This window comes from Heterodontus francisci, chromosome 13 (assembly GCF_036365525.1).
Source record: "Heterodontus francisci isolate sHetFra1 chromosome 13, sHetFra1.hap1, whole genome shotgun sequence".
Lineage (NCBI taxonomy): Eukaryota > Metazoa > Chordata > Chondrichthyes > Heterodontiformes > Heterodontidae > Heterodontus > Heterodontus francisci.
In genome coordinates this window covers 108344406-108359449 of record NC_090383.1, presented here as the reverse complement: position 1 = coordinate 108359449, position 15044 = coordinate 108344406, and the positions used below count along the sequence as shown (strand labels likewise).

Sequence of the window (15044 nt, the reverse complement as noted above, 5' to 3'; positions counted from 1 at the left end):
TGATAAGACAAGAGAAAATGATAATCACACATGACAAACATGCAGGCATGGAGTTGTCTTCTCTGCATGTAGGACAGAAGGTCAGACAGATCCACCCGCAAGAGCCGACATGGTTCCTGCAGAAGTGTCAAAGATCTGTTATGAGCCATGTTCATACAAGGTAACCACCCTGAATGCAGTGATGTTGAGGAAGAATAGATCTCAGCTGAGACAGTATCCAACAGCATCATACCTAACACTCTTGTAGTGTCAAGAGCATGTTCACATTACCTGGCAGGGGAGACACCATGATCAGTGGCCTTTGATCCTGTTCCAGGTAAGTTCTGAGCAAAATGGCTGTAACCAATTCCGGAACTTCAGGCCAGGGAATGCCTAACACCGTTCGGGTGGTGATGAAGGATAATGAAGGAGGTGCAACTGTTAACCGTACCTTCTTCATTAAGAAAATCCTTATTGATTGCTGTGGATTCCATGCTACAGGCATCTTCTGCCTGCAGGATTTTCCCAGCAGTGGATATATCGACATGACGTTCAAGAATGTGGCAGTATGCATCAATTTCCTGATGGTGTTCAAGTAGAGGGGAAACCAGGCACTGCTGTTGATCCTCACAGTGGAACCACTCTTCATGCTGCCATCGCAATGCGACCGGGTGGTGACAATTCACCTCTACAAACCCCATATTCCTGTTGTGGATGTACTCTCCTTCCTCGCCAGGTACGTCGAGGTGGCCGCGCGCAGTACTGATGTCAAGAACCTGTTTGGGATTTGGACCAGCAAGCAACAGGTCAAGGTGACCTTGAAGGTTGATACCAACGGAGCTATCATCCATCGTCCCTCTAGCTTCGCTATCGGGGGGAGTCTATGCAGGGCAGCCCAGGGTTTGTCATACCTGTGACAAATCTGGTCATGTGGCGGCCAACTGCAGCATATTCATCTGCAAGATGGAAGGCCATCACACAAAGGACTGTAAACAGAGCTCAGTGCTGCAACCTGTGTGGTGGGGCAAGCCACCTCTATAAAACCTGCCTCAGTCATGCACAGGCGGCAAGGTCCAAGGAAAGGCTGGGAGAAGGAACGGTGAATGGGTCTGGTGCTGGGAAGGAGACAAGCAATCCTTCCCAAAGCAAGGAAAGTTCATCTGAGAAGGCGGAGAAAGGGGAGGCAGCCACAAACAGCGACCTGACACCTACCCCGTGCCAGGAAACTCCGCCTCTACAGACAGAATCAATGGAGGAGGAGGCAGCAGATGGACAAACTGGTCAGTGGCAAGTGGTAAAAAGGAAAATCACGAAGAAGAAGCCTCCAAAAAAGGAACAGGTCACCATCCAAACCAGTGGCAAGAGGAGCTACTGTCTGAGACAGACTATGGCAGCTCCTCTTCATTGGACGAGGAAGGGTCAGAAAGACGGCACCTGCAAAGAAGCAGCAGAACTCAAAGGAGCTGGAGGAGAAAGTCCCCCCAGCTCGGGGCACTGGAAGCGCTAATGGGCCCGGCGCACCCCAACCCCGAAGTGCCAAACCCAGCTCCGGGAGACCGAGAGCAGCAAAGCTCTGGGAGGCCGAGAGCAGCGAATTGTCTGGCGCACTCCAGCTCTGGGAAGCCAGGAACAGTGATGTCTTCGAGGAGGAACAGAGGGGAAAGACGCCATCAGCAGAGGACAGCCCAAGCCTTGCTGCCTACAAGACCCCCCTCTCCTCTTCCACCCCCCCCAACCACCCCAGCGGAACAAACCCCTCATGAGTAACCAAGAGGGGTTTCTGAGCCCAACGCATGTGAAACAGCTTGTGTACATTATGGGTATGCAGGAACATACCCAAGGACTGGAAGTAGCAAGGACACCTGGCGTGGTAAGCAACTCCCAACTTTAAAATGGGTATAAAGATTGATTCGATTAATGTGTGTAGCGTTAAATCCACTATGCGATGTGTTTCGATCTTGGACAACCTCACCAAGGCCAAAGCTGACCTGTTTCTGCAGGAGTGTGGAATTCCGCACCTCAGCACCTACAGGCAATGATCGCGATGATCCCATTGGCTGTCGATCTGGTCAGGGGGAAATCATTCCTGTTCCTCTAGCCTGGGCATTCTGCTGCAGGGAGGCAACTTCACCATCTCCAAAGTTAAGGAGGTGGTGGGCTGTCGCCTCCTCGTAGCAGATGTAATGTACAACAATGCTCCACTCTGGTTAATCGACATGTACGCCCCGGTTCAATGCAGTGAGCGGCTAACCGTCCTCCAGCAGTTCCCACTGCTGCTGGTGACATCCAGGCCGGTCATTCTTGGCAGTGTCTTCAACTGCATTGTTAATGCAGCTGGACGATCTGGCAGTGCCGACAGCAAACTGGACGCTACGTCCAGATTCCTAATGGAAATGGTAAAAGATGCCAAGCTGCATAATGTCTTTAGCAAACCTGCAGATGGAGCGCGGCATAGATACACCTGGTCAAGACTGGACGGGTCAGCCCATTCCAGGATTGACCACCTGTTTGTGTCCCGTGCTTTCACGGTCAGATCCACCGATATCAAGCCGATATTTTTCTCTGAACATTGTCACTTACAGGACAACCAGCAGGTTGGCAGGGGGGCAGGAAGACCTCTGATAGTTTGGCACTACTCAGGGATACAATTGCCTATGTACGGGAAGGCGGGGTGGACACCTGTCTCATCAGCTTGGACCAGGAGAAGGCTTTTGATAGGATATCGCACACATACATTGTGGACGTGCTCTCCAAAATAGGGTTTGGGGAAGGAATCTGCACTTGGATCAAACTGCTGTACACAAACATCAGTAGCACAGTCTCAATTAATGGGTGGGAATCAGGACGTTTCCTGATCAAATCTGGAGTCAGACAGGGCTGTCCTCTCTCTCCCCTGTCGTCTTTGTTTGCTATATCGAACCTTTTGCTGAGTCCATTCGGAAGGATGAGGGCATAAGAGGAGCGACAGTCCCAGGCACCGGAGGTACTCTGGTCAAAACCTCCCTTTACATGGACAACGTTGCTGTCTTCTGCTCGGATCCGCCGTTCGTTCTGAGACTGATGAGCATCTGTGACCAGTTCGAGCTGGCCTCGGGAGCCAAAGTAAATCGCGGCAAGAGCGAGGCCATGTTCTTTGGGAACTGGGCTGACCAATCCTTTGTCTCCTTTGCCGTCAGGTCAGACTACCCGAAGGTGCTGGGGATATGGTTCAGAAGGGCTGGGGCATGTGCCAAAACCTGGAAGGAGCAAGCAGCCATGGTAAACTATAAACTGAGCGTGTGGGAGCTGCGTTCTCCCTCTATTGTGAGTAAAAACCTGGTCATCAGGTGCGAGGTGCTCGCGTTGTTGCTGTATGCGGTGCAGGTCTGGCCCATATCCCACTCCTGTGCCGTGGTGGTCACCTGAGCCATTTTCCACTTTATCTGGAGATCCAAAATGGACCGGGTCTGGAGGGACACGATGTTCAAACCTCTGGATAAAGGCAGAAAAAACGAACACAAGTCGCCTTCATCCTGATGACCACCTTCGTGTGCGGCTGCATCAAACTCTGCATAGGGCCCCAGTACGCAAACACCAAGTGTCACTACATGCTGATGTTCTATCTGTCCCCAGTGTTGCGAAGGATGGGTCTGGTCACATTGCCATGGAACGCTCCATTCAGTTGGACCGTATCGTACCACCTATCCTTTGCGAAATGTTTCTGCAGAAAAATACCTTTGACCACCAATCCATCAGGCAGTGGTCTGCACGGAATGTCCTCAAGGCCCTACGGGAAAAGCAGGTGGATGATCCTGCCAAAGTCATTTGGCAGAATGCCTCATCACCAGAACTTTCAAACAAGCACCAAGACATAGCTTGGCTGGTGGTAAGAAGGGCCCTCCCTGTCAGATCCTTCCTGCACGCCCGGATTCTCTCCACCTCCGCACGCTGCCCTCGAGGTGGCTGTGATTGGGAAGAGACTGTTGCCCACCTCCTTCTGAAATGTGCCTTTGCAAAGCAGGTGTGGAAAGAGAGGCAGTAGTTTTTGTTGAGGTTCATCCTGAGCAGCTCGGTAACACAGGAGTCTGTGCACTACGGGCTGTTCCCAGGGATGCACACCGAGATAAACATCGACTGCTGCTTGAGGACCATCAATTCGGCGAAAGACGCTCTTTGGTCTGCCTGAAACTTGCCGGTCTTCCAGCGCAAGGAGTTGTTCACGACCGAGTGTTGCAGACTGGCACATTCTAAGGTCCAAGACTACGTGCTGAGGGACGCACTAAAGCTTGGGGTAGGCTCAGTGGGGAAAGACCACTATATAAGGTCCTCCCTGCCCTACTGAACCGAGGGGCTGGAAATCATGGAAAACTCCTTGGGCTGTATGCACCAAAATATGAGTTTGTTGTAAAATGTACATTGCATGTAAAATGGAATGGAAGGGTTGTGAGGCAGCTCACCTCTGTATTGAAGAAAACCAATTTCTTTTGCACTTTTTGGAATGTCAAGTTGGAGCTGCTTTGTAATGTATTTTTTTAACATATTTTTATGAATAAAGTGTATTTTGGGGGAAAAAACATTCAAGTTCTGAAAGTGGAATGAAGGATGATGACACATAACACTCGGGTGCAAGATAATTATCAGTCTGGACCTGTGAATTAAGAGAAAAGAATTGACAATTTCAAATCTCAGCAAAGTTTCACTGTTAACAGACCAGGTCAAGTCAGCAGACCACCTGACGTTTCAGAGACACTTGAATGATTAATGTGAGAGTCCATGCATGTGCAAATACTATTCACAATTATCCTATTTCATTATGTACATAGCTGAAAACTTACATAATTTTTCTATTTACAGAAGGGGGATGTTGTGATATTACTTTAATACTGATTAACATACTATTGAATATGTAAATACTTTGGAATACATCAGCACAGGAAGTGATGCAAGTTAATATGCAGTACAGTAGCCATGTTAGTTAGCAGGTAGTGTGTGTATTGAAGTGCTATCAGAGAATCCTGTAATTCTTCAATAAAGAACCCTTAGTTTGGTTTACCGATCATTGTTAGTTTTGGTGCGTTTGTGTTAAGAGCCAATAACACAGCAGAATAAAGGCAATATTGTTGCAAGTTAATTTTCTTATGTGCTCCACTGTTATAACCTACCACTTAGGAATCGATAGTTTTGTTGAATTTAGATCATTCAGTATAAAATGAATAGAAAACATGAGCCAAGATCAAGGTGCTCTTGAAATAGTGGAGTACATTTGTTTTATTATACAGATTATTTTCTATATGTTAACAGAAATTGACTTGTTGAGCTTAATAACATTCCCTGTAGGGCAAGACTGTATCCCTGAACAACTCTAGTTATATTTTTCCATCTTCATATTAATGCTTCCTTTGTGCAGTGCAGAGCTGTGTTACGTGAGCACACAGTAGCCATGTACCTAATCTAATACTTTTCGGACTTGACTAGTCTAAAGCACTGTTGGCTAGCCTCCCACATTTGAGGTCATCCAAAACTCTACTGCCCATGTCCTAACTTGTACCAAATCCTGTTCATCCTTCAGTCCTGTGCTCACTGAGCTACACTGGTTTCCAGTGCCTCGATTTTAAAATTCTCATCCTTGTTTTGAAATTCCTTCATGGCCTCGTCCCTTCCTATCGCTGTAAGCTCCTCCAGTGCTACAACTCTCTTCTAAATCCGGCCTTTTGAACATCCCTGATTTTAATCACTGCCATCGGTGGCGGTGGTGCCTTCAGCTGCCTAGGCCCTAATCTCGGGAATTCCTTCCTTAAACCTGTCTGACACTCTATCTCACTTTCCTCCTTTAAGACACTCCATAAAACCCATATATTTGACCAAGCTTTTTGGACATCTGCCCTAATATCTCCTCATGTGCCCGGTGTCATATTTTGTTTCATAGTGCCTCTGTGAAGCGCCATGGGCCATTTTATTATGTTAAAGATGCTATATAAATGTGGTGTTTTAAAACACAGCGCAAACTTTCTGTTTAAAAGTACCACAGATTTAAATTTATTAAAATGAGAAAGTGTTCTAATTTAGTTTTTCTTCACAGTCCAGTATAGGTTTGATGTCCAGAGAAGTACTTGTCACCAGATGCATTTTGGCCTTGCCAGTAGGTTGTGGAGGTGAAGATGTCATGGGTGAGAGACTGAGTTCTAGTTTGAAATACATATGACATTAATGTCAGGTAGACAAAAAGGCGGAAGCGGAGACCGGCTGGTAAGAAAGCAAGATCTGAAAGTAAAGCAATGCAAGCAGTAGAAGTGTACATTAGATTAGGTAAAGAAATTCTGTAGCATGAGGACTAGAAATAATTTTAATGGCAGTGAATAATGAAAATGATGCATAATCTTGAGGCAGAAAACCTGTTTAGTTGGATGCATAATGGAGTTTTGGAACTGATGTGCCTTACAATAACTGCTGTGGAGACTTTTCAACTTTTTCAGCTTCAGTATGTGAACAACACATTTTGAAACAGAGTAATTGACCAGTAGAATTCAATAATTATTTAGTAGTTTCCGTAATAGATCTAACTCCTATTCAACCATGAAGATGTCATTTGTTGTAGATTGTAAAATACCATGCTTTAAATTAAGCCACTCCTGGGACTCTTGCATGTGGCAGAACTGGTTTTGTATATAACTTAAATGTTTGCATAGTCATGTCATAAATCAAAATCAGAGTTCTTTTGTCTCTTGTATTTTACAATACTGGTGAAAATTGAATTTTCAGCTGGATCTTTTGTAAGTAATTGGCATTATGATAAAGCTTGGGCTTTTGAAGATATGGTGCTAAAATAGTAATTTCATACAAATGCATGTTGTGGAAGTTTAAAGAACATGTAGAGATAGAATCTGTTACTGATATTTCAGTTTGTTTTAATGAGAAAAAGAACACAATAGATATTGCTATTTACCAATGGCGATCATGACCATTCTTTCTGGCTTGATATTTACTACTGATTAAGTTAAGTTATAGACAAATGGTTGAGAAAGCATCACGAATGTGCTCATTTGATAAATCCTTATAAAACTGAACCAAACTGTTTGATCTGTGCTGTGTATTTTGTTGGCTGGTCTTGGCTAAGGAACCAGTCTGGGTGCTACAATTGGCCTGAGCACTCCTGGGCTATGGAAGGAAAAAATGCAGTTTTCATGCACTTGATAAAATCAATTGTTGCTGTGATATAACAATTGGTCTTATCATCCTGGAATAGATTCTTCAGACTTACAGTCAAAGCTGTCAGAGAGTGGCCAGGGAGCACAGCATGAGTCAACCAAACTCTTCAAGGGAAGAGGAAAGAAAATTGAATGGGGGAGGGCTCAGGGTCAGGGAAGGAGAGGGGGAAAAAAGCAACACACTGTTTGCCATCATGACACTGAGAATAAAGATGAAGTGGTTTGTGCAATTATCAGAATCTTGAAAATACTAGTGGAGATTTTTATGTTGTAAGATGTACAGCAGCTAAGTATATGTATAGAGGAACTTTCAAAAGGTGTTTTATAAAGTACTATATAATAGGCTTGTTGGCAAAATTGAAGCCCACGGGATAAAAGGGGTGCTGGCAGCATGGATATAAAAGCCCCCCTCCCCTTCACTTGCTGAAAACCTAATTCTTTTCTCACCTTTGCCAGTTCTGATGAAAGGTCACAGAACTGAAATGTTAACATTGCTTCTCTCTCCACAGATGCTGCCAGACCTGCTGAGCATTTCCAGCATTTTTTGTTTTTCAGATTTCCAGCATCTGCAGTATTTTATATTTATTAATCAGGAGTCTTTGTGTGTGTCTGTGTCAGTGATAACAGCATGGAAGGAGGCCATTCAGCCCATTGGGTCCATGCTGGTTCTGCAGAGCAATCCTATCTGGCCCATTCCCTGGCTCTATCCCCATAGCCCTGTAAGTTTATTTCCCTCAAGTGCCCACTTTTTGAAATCATTCATCGTCTCCACTTCCACGACCCTCGCAGGCAGCGAGTTCCAGGTCATTACCATTCACTGAGTTTTTTTTTTAAAGTTGTTCTTCACATCCCCTGCATCTCTTGCCAAAAACCCTAAATCTGTGTCTCCTAGTCCTTGTACCATCAGCTAATGAGAGCAGCTTTTCTTTGTCTACTTTATCCAAACCTGTCATAATCCTGTATGACTCTATCAAATCTCCCCTCAATCTCCTTTGCTCCAAGGAAAACAACCCCAGCTTCTCCAATCTAACTTTGTAGCTAAAATCCCTCATCCCTGGAACCATTCTGGTAAATCACCTCTGCACCCTCTCAAGGACCTTCACATCCTTCCTAAAGTGTGGTGACCAGAACTGGACACTATACTCTAGTAGTGGCCAAAACAGAGCTTTGTAAAGGTTCAGCATAACTTGCCTGCATTTTTACTCAGTGCCTCTATTTATGAAGCCCCAAGATCACAAATGCTTTGCTAACTACTCGCTCAATAGGTCCTGCTGTCCTGCCACCTTTTTAAAGATCGATGCACATGAAACCCCAGGTCCCGCTGCCCTGTACACTCTTTAGAACTGTACCATTTAGTCAATATTGTCTGTCCCTATTCCTTTTGCCAAAATGCATCAACTCACATTTCTCTATTAAATTCCATCTTCCACTTGGTGCCCATTCTGCTAGTCTATCTGTGTCCTGATGCAGCTGATAGCTGTTCTCACTGCCACACCTCCAAGTTTGGTATTGGCAGAAAATTTTGAAAATTTACTCTATATTCCAATAGCCAAGTCATTTATGGATATCCAAAAAGGCAATGGTCCTGGCACTGAACCTTGGAGAACACCACTGTCTACCATCCTCCAGTCTGAGAAACAACCATTTACCATGACTTGCTGTTTTCTGCCTTTAAGCCAATTTTTTTTTCCAAGCTGACACTGACCCTCCTATTCCATGAGCCCCAATTTTGTTAACAAGCCTTTTATGTGGTACTTTGTCAAAGGATTTCTTAACATCCATATAAACAGCATCCATTGCATTCCCTTCATCAACCTCCTCTGTTACTTCATCAAAAAATTAATTAGATTAGTCAAGTACGATCTGCCTTTTGCAAATCAGTGTTGGCTCTACCTAATTAATTCAAACTTCTCCAAGTGCCTGTTGATTTTTTTCTCCCTTTTTCTAAAACCTTACCACCACAGATATTAAACTGACTAGCCTGTAGTTAATAGGAATATCCTTGCACCTTTTTTTTTGAATAATGGTGTTACATTTGCCACTCTCCAATCCTCCGGCACTTCCCCCGTATTTAGGGAACATTGGAAGATTATGGCAAACCTTTCAGCTATCTTCACTCCCACTCCCACTCCTTCTGGCCACCTGGACCAGGTGACTTATTCACTCTAAGCATAGCTAGCCTTTCCAGTCCATCCTGCCTATCAATTTTCACCTCATCCATTACCAACTTCGCTTCTACTGATATTTTGTCAGCATCCTCTACTTTAGTAAACACTGATACAAAGTACTCATTAAGTGTTCTCACCTTGCCCTGCAATTTTTGCCAGTCCTATTTTACTCTTCACTTCCCCTCTCAATTTGCTGTATTTGCCCTGATTCTTGCTTGAAGAATTTACCTGACATGCATCATACACCATCTTTTTTGTTTCATGATATTTTCTGTATCTACCTCGTCATCCAAGGAACCCTGGCTTTGATTCCCTTACCTTTCACCTTTGTTGGAATGTACCTAGTGTCATGGTCCTGTAGTTTTTTTTTTGGAATATGCGGTTTGCCTTTAAGAGCCGGCAAGCCTTAGGAGTTAAAGGAAGGTGCATTTTTGTTGCCTTAGAAACAGCCATTTGGAGACTGCGATTCAAAGGGTGCATTCTCGATACCATGAAAACAGCCACTGGGAATGAGCCTGATGCGTTACATTTGTTACAATTCAGTTTGAACTGGCAGTTAGTAAGACAGTTTGAACACACAGACAGAAGACACAGCTGTGATGAGCACACCTGAAAAAGAGCTCTCCCATTTAAACGGAAGGAAGAGGATTTTAGTCTGATTATTATCTCTCAAAATTCTAAAAACTTCAAGCAAAGACAGAGATCTCTGGTAATTTAAATTGAAGAAAGGGAAGTTGGACTGTGACAGTCTTTTATCCCTTAAAAAAAAATCTCAAGTCAGATTGATTCCATTGAAAGTGTTTGCAAGTCGTTAATTGTTGAAATTCGCTGGACTTCGAACAACATTGGACTGTAAATTTGCAAGGACTCTAAATTTTTTTCTGTTTTTAATGTTCATAGTGTTTAAGAATTTAGTTCTTTTAATTGAAGAGTTAATTTGTTGATTCAAAGGCACCTGGTTTGGTTAGCCTCATTCGGGGCTTAATAGATGGTATAATCTGGTGGGTCTTTAATTTGGAAAGCTTTTAAATGATATGTTAGTCGATCTGTGGAACGACGGGATTGAATTAACAATGCGTTGGTCCCACCACAATCAGAATCGTATATTTTGATTGAGAACTTTGACAGGAGCGGTCGGTCGTAACACTAGCCTGTACCTGAAACATCTTTTCCTTAAGGATCACCCATTGCTGCTTTACAATTTTTCCTGTCAATCTTGGGTTCTATTTTACCCTGGCTAGCTCCCCTCTCATCCCACTGAAGTTAGCCCTCTTCCAATATAGAAGTTGTACTTCAGATTGTTCCTTGCTCTTCTACATTGCTAATCTAAACCTAATGATACGATGATCACTGTTACCCAAGCATTTCCCCCACAGATAATTTGATCCATTTGGCCCAGCTCATTCTGCAGCACCTGATCCAGCAATGCCTCCTTCCTACTTGGACTGAGAACATACTGGTCAAGGAAGTTCTTCTGAACACAGTACAGAAATTCCTCCCCCTTCTTTCCCTTTACCCTAACATTATCCCAGTAGATATTTGGGTAATTCAAGTCCCCCAATAACACCAGTCTATAGTTCTTGCACATCTCTGTCATTTCCCTGCAGATTTGCTCCTTGGAGCCATTTATTTATTTACAGCACAGAAAGAGGCCATTTGGCCCACCAGGTCCATGCTGGCTCTCCATGGAGCTATCCAGTCAGTCCCACTCCCCTGCTCAATCCCCATAGTCCTGCAACTTTATTTCCTTCAAGTGGCCATCCACTTTCCTTTTGAATTTATTGATTGTCTCCGCTTCCACCACCTTTGTGGGTAGCGAGTTCCAGGTCATAACTACTGTGCTTCCTTATATTTCCCCTGCATCTCTTGCCCAAAACCTTCAATCTGTGCCTCATAGTCCTTGTATCATTAATCAAATGTAACAACTTTTCCTTATCTAACTGCCTGTCATAATCTTGTACACCTCTATTAAATCTCCCCTTTGTTCTAAGGAAAATAACCTCAGCTTTTCCAACCTAACCTTGTAACTAAAGTCCAGAGCCATTCTGGTAAATCTCCTCTGTACCTTTTCAAGGACCCTGGCATCACTTCCTAAAGTGTGGTGACTAGAACTGAATGCAGTACTCCAGTTGGGGTCTAACCAGAGCTTTATAAAGGTTCAGCATTACTTCCCTGCTTTTGTACTCAATGCCACTATTTATGAAGCCCAAGATCCCATGTGCTTTATAAACCACTCTCTCAATACATCCTGTCACCTTCAGAGATCAATGCATGTGCACCCCAGGTGTGTCTGTTCATGCACACTCTAGAACTGTGCCATTAAGTATATATTGCCTCTCCCTATTCCATCTGCCAAAATGCATCATCTCACACGTGTATTAAATTCCATCTGCCTCCTGTCTGCTCATTTTGCTCGCCTATCTATGTCTTGTTGCGAGCAGTTCATGTCATCCTTGCTGTTTGCCACACCTCCAAAATTTGGTGTCATGGGCAAATTTTGAGATTGTACTCTGTATTCCAATATCCAAGTCATTTATATATAGCAAAAAGGCAGTGTGCCTAGCACTGACCCTTGGGGAGCACTGCTGTTTACCATCCTCCAGTCTGAAAAACAACCATTTACTACAACTCTCCTTTCAGCACCTCAGGATGTCCAAAAGCAATTTACAGCCAGTGAAGTACTTATGCTTTGGATAAGCTCTGGAATTCCCTCCCCAAAACTCTCTGCCTCTCTTCCTTTCTTTCTTCCTTTTAAGATGCTCCTTAAAACCTTCCTCTTTGACTAAACTTTTGGTCATCTGCCCAGTTTTCTCCTTATGTGGCACAGTGTCAAATTTTTGTTTCATACTGTTGTTAGAACCAGGTGAGGAAGGGGTCTCAGTCAAAGTTCCATACAAACGAAATTAATATTTTCAGTTTGGCTTGTGGGTTTTCCATCACACCACCGTACCACTCCGAATGAAATGCAACAATGGGGAGCATTTCATTATAAGTTTAAAAAGAAAAAACACAGGAAAACACACATATTTCCCTCATTCACATTCATCCATTCAGAAATCTTACAAAATGTGTTGCAGCTTGTCTTTTTCTCTCTGCAGCAGTGCAGATTTAAACTGCCCTTTTCCCTTGAGGTGAGTCTGAGATGGGTAGGGTTTAAAATTTCTTTAGTATCAGTTTGCAATAACCTGGGGATGGGCATCTCAAACATGTGGTTGTTGGGGGAGCTTGGTATGTGCAAATTTCCATAATTGTCTAGGGTGAGTTCTTGTGCACAAGTTTTAACCCCTTAGCTGCTGTTTCAGCAACATGTGGTTCTAAGCTTGAGCTCTGATCCATGGGAGTCTGCCGTGGGTGGATCCACTCTGACCTCACTTTGTGTTCTGGTGAGCCATACAACTGCCACTCGCTTTAGGGCATTTTTGTTTCCCTTTTCTCCTGACTGTGGGGAGGGTCTCTGCTAATCTCCCCCATGTCCTCTGGGACATTCCTGCTCACAGGTATTTGTCCAGATTCTACTGCACTCCCTTGCAGCATTTCGACTAGGTGAGGCATTGTCCTCACTGTTGGTTTGCCCTTTTGGGGACTTTCTCTGCTCCTGCAGGTTTCTGTAATTGTTGTTAGCCCTGGTAGGGTGCTCCGTTTGTCTGCATTTCCATAGGAGGGTGTGAGGTCTAATTTTCCCAACATTTCAGGGTTGGTTGGACAGTAGGAGTTTTTATTTGGGAATCCTCCCGGACCTCGTTTAACTTGTCCTCTTTGTCCCTTTTTCCCCTTTCCTCTCGAACTTTTTGCCAGCACTGTGCCTGTCTGTCCCCTTTTGTTCTCGGCAGGGGTCCCTCACAATTCACCAGCCCTCTGCTGGAGGGTTCCCCAAAAGTTGGTACAGGAATTAGGGTTGCAGATATCACTGCAGGTTGGGGCTTCCCCTCAACATGTGGCAACTCCAACAGAACTCCACTACATCTTTGTGGAGATTTGGCCAGTCAAACTGCTGTCTAATGCGGGCTTTGGTTTTTCGTATACTGACATGTACAGCCATTGTAAATTCATGGTCCATTCTTAATGTTTCTCTACGGTACCTCGGTGGCATCACTAACTGGTGAACCACTGTCCACTCTTTGTCCTTAGGTCTGTGGGAAGAGCTCCACTTCTTCATCACCTCATTCTTTACATAGTAGCAATCAGGGCCTCCCTGTGCTTTAGTTTCAGTTTGGGTAGCCTGTGCTAACTTCCTTAATACTGTGTCGGTTTGCTGAGCCTCAACTAGGGAAGATTTGTTTGACGCACTCCCTGGGTCCTCTAACTCCCCAAAGAAAGTTTCAGACAGCCTGGCCATCTATCTGTAGTGCCAGTTCAGTCTCATCTGAGGGAGCTGGTTTGGCCATGGCTCGAATCACTACACAATCAGGGGAAATGCAGGGGACCATCTCCCTGCCACTGCCCTGTCTCTGTGACCTCCTTTGGTGTCTCTACCATGACTGGGGAAGCTACCACCTTCACCCCCGCCAGATCATTACCTAGGAGCAGGTCAACCCTGGCCGCAGGCAAACTAGGGATAATTCCTACGGTCCTGAAATTAGGTCACACTCCAAGTGCACCCAATGTAAAGGTATGGACGTACACTGCCCTCCGATACCATTCACTATCATCCTCGCATTTACTGCACTCTCTGGGGGAAAGATCATTCCTTTTCCCAGCAAAAGGGATCTGGTGGCCCCTGTATCCCTGAGTATGATGATGGGCTTGCTGGCCCCACTCAAGGGGTATGGGGTTGCTCTCCCTTTGGACACAAAATCCTGATAGCCTTTAGGGATCTCATTAAATTTTCCTGCACCCACAGTAGTATTTTTTCTGGGTCTTACTGCTGTTGCAGTTAAAGCCACAGCCTGCTCTGCTGTGCTTTCCATTTGGGTCCCTTCGCCTGCACTGGACGGGAACCCGTAGAGGTGACCTTCCTTATTACATTGGAAGCACACAGCTCCATGTGTCTCACTCCTGCTTTCAGCACGATCTTCTTTTGTTTGAGGAGGGCTGCCTGTGTGTTCCGCTTTTCTTTCTCTCCCAAGACTGTTTGGGCTCCTATCGCCCTCCCACCTCTTTTCCTTTTCGGGGCTGTGGAGGTGACTAGGAAAGGTTTTTCCTTGGAATATGGACTTGTATATGAGAGTGAACTCATCAGCCAGAACTGCGGCTTGCCTTGCTCTGTGCACTTTTTGTTCCTCCACATGGGTCTTTATAGAGAGTGGGAGAGAATTTTTAAATTTCTCAAGTAGAATCACCGCTTTGAGGTTTTCATACGTGGGCTGTACTTTAAAGGCCCTTAAACGCTGGTCAAAAGCTAGCTGCTTGCTCCTCTCAAACTCCAGTTAGGTTTTATCAGTTTATTTACGGAGGGTTTGGAATTTCTGGCAGTAGGCTTCCGGTGCTAGCTCATATGCCCTGAGGATGGCATTTTCAGTCAATTTGTAATTTGATGAACTTTCATCTGGCAACAGGGAATAAACCTCATGGACTTTTCCTGTTAGCTTGCTTTGTAGCAGTAGTGTCCAGCTATCGGCCAGCCATTTTAACTGTCTAGCAAGCTTTTCAAAAGTTACAAAAAATGCTTCCACGTTTCCCTCATTGAGCTTTGGGATCATTTGGGAGAATTTTAAGAGCTCCGCACACGGCCTTGAGTTAAGTGTAGCCTCCATATTGGCCATGCTTTCACTGG

The 15044-nt window shown here is 44.7% G+C and overlaps 1 protein-coding gene across 17 annotated transcripts in view; it reads left to right on the top strand.

The window, feature by feature from the left end:
* cep170aa (centrosomal protein 170Aa) overlaps positions 1-15044 on the top strand; it is a 174398-nt gene that overhangs the window by 18466 nt on the left and 140888 nt on the right. The window contains exon 2 of one of the 17 annotated variants that reach the window (XM_068045368.1): positions 6038-6125. The exons of 15 other annotated variants lie outside the window; for them this stretch is intronic. The gene's annotated coding sequence lies outside the window, so the exon portion shown is untranslated. Of the gene's footprint in view, positions 1-1766; positions 1850-6037; positions 6126-15044 lie in introns of those variants that run through there. One more of the 17 variants, XM_068045369.1, reaches the window with a different exon arrangement.